Below are 1,942 nucleotides of genomic sequence, written 5' to 3' on the forward strand. Positions count from 1 at the left end.
AAACAATATTGAAAACATAACCGACCACTGCCGGTCTAATTGCTCTCAAACGACAGACAAGGGGTTAATTTTGCCTTACTTTAGCCCGGGAAGAGAAGGTGATCTTTACTCGGGCTTACAATGGTGATATAAGAGGTGATCATAGACATCTACTAAGATTTAAAATAAAAATTTGAGCCATTTTTGCGCAAATTTAATTTGACATTTAGAAATTGACTGCTGAGAACTTAGCGGGCGCTCCCAAAAAAACTTCCGTGAAAAAGTCACTTGAACATTCAAAACGTCAGACGAAAAATCGATGAAGCCAAAAATCGCATAGAAAAGACGGACATGACAATAATTGCTACCAACTTAGTTCGAGAGCAAATAATACAGTAGCTAATCTTATAAAACAGATTTACCGAAACTTTGAGTTGACAAAACAAAATACGGCAATAAAAAAAATCAAAATTCAAAAAGTTGGTCTACCTTTTCACGGACATCGTTTGCAATCAATACATCTAACAGCCAAAATTGGCTTGGCAAATATACATTTATCTTAGCAGTTCCATCTCTTATTTGATGACGTCCAAACGCCTGTTTTTGTTTGTTTCTCTTGTTTTATAACTGAACTGTTTGTAGCATCAATTAGTACATTTGTCATATGATTCGCTATATGCTTGCTATCAGATTAAAAGTTTGAAGTATTGAATATCTGAATGGCTTACTTAATTTTTTTCCATTTCAATGACTGCTCGGAAGATATACAGCCCCGATCTGACTCTGAAGATTTCAAGTTTAAATCGGATATCAAACCTGTTTGCAGGAATCAATCTGGACGCCTTAACCCACACTATCGCTTCTCTAGAAGCTACTCATAAAATCAATTATTGCAAAAAGTCAATTTAATTGAGTTTATCAGCAAATAAGTCATCGTAATTTTCCGACAAACAGATTAAGGATTGCACAGATTGAGCTTTTTTTATAAGGAAACTTAAATCAACTCTCAGCATTTCAACTCTTCCATTTTCTCGCATTTCTGTTCTGGTTCCATTGAAACAAAGATCTCCCGTTCATTTTCCGATTAATCAGTCGGTGATTTTGCATCGGAAGACCGAATCCGATTGTAACAGCAGATCTTTATCAAATTCGTTTCTCGCTAGACCTCTCAAACGAATCATGTCGTTTGAACTCAGCTGCCTGAAACAAATACGAAAAAATTTCTGTTGTCTGTTGACTGATGTCAAATATTTGAACTATTTTTAAGATTGTGAACGCTCAATTCACGTGGATCAAGGTCTTATGGAGAATGATGGCTGGGAATTTGCGAGACAAGAGTACAAAGTTTATTTATTAAAAATGGACCCTCAGTTCTCAACTGTTGAAAACAATACATTGTTCTGCAATTCCTTTAGTCAACAAAAAAGCCAAAAAACGCATTTGTAATTAATTTGACATTTTAACTGTCTAGAGATAATCTTTTTAGAATCAACTAAAAGATAAGATGGTAAAAATTATTATTTTTATTATATATTATATTATTTAATAAAATTATATAACATTTGATTCCTAATAGATAATAGAAATAGACTATAATAATTTAAAATAGTTTGTATTTAAGGTTGCTGATGCTAAGAAATATGAGCAGACAATGTTGAAAAGTTCTCGTCACATATTAAACAACACAGTTGTTTTTTGATCAATGTTTCAGCTGTATGCAAAACAGTGAAACGCGAATTTTTAAAGTAGCATTATCGTCATAACGATTTTCGCGTAGAATCATTATTTGAAAAGTTGGCCCAAAATCATTTAAACTAAACAATAAAATGTCTATAAAACTGATTCATGAAAACTAAACTTCTCCTCAGTTGTACAAGCAAAAGAAGTAGTAGATAGGTTTTCATTGGAACATGAACACTTCGGTTGATCAATACTATTTTCGAACTAAAGTGAAAAAAAAAAG

The 1,942-nt window shown here is 32.7% G+C and overlaps 1 protein-coding gene across 2 annotated transcripts in view; it reads right to left on the minus strand.

Moving 5' to 3' along the window:
- Positions 1–866: 866 nt before the first annotated feature.
- LOC142349973 (anaphase-promoting complex subunit 4-like) overlaps positions 867–1,942 on the minus strand; it is a 29,060-nt gene continuing 27,984 nt past the window's right edge. For both annotated transcript variants that reach the window (XR_012760859.1, XR_012760858.1), the window contains exon 3: positions 867–1,179. The gene's annotated coding sequence lies outside the window, so the exon portion shown is untranslated. The remainder of the gene's footprint in view (positions 1,180–1,942) is intronic.

This window comes from Convolutriloba macropyga, chromosome 11 (genome assembly GCF_964194025.1).
Source record: "Convolutriloba macropyga chromosome 11, txConMacr16.3, whole genome shotgun sequence".
Taxonomy (NCBI): Eukaryota; Metazoa; Xenacoelomorpha; order Acoela; family Convolutidae; genus Convolutriloba; species Convolutriloba macropyga.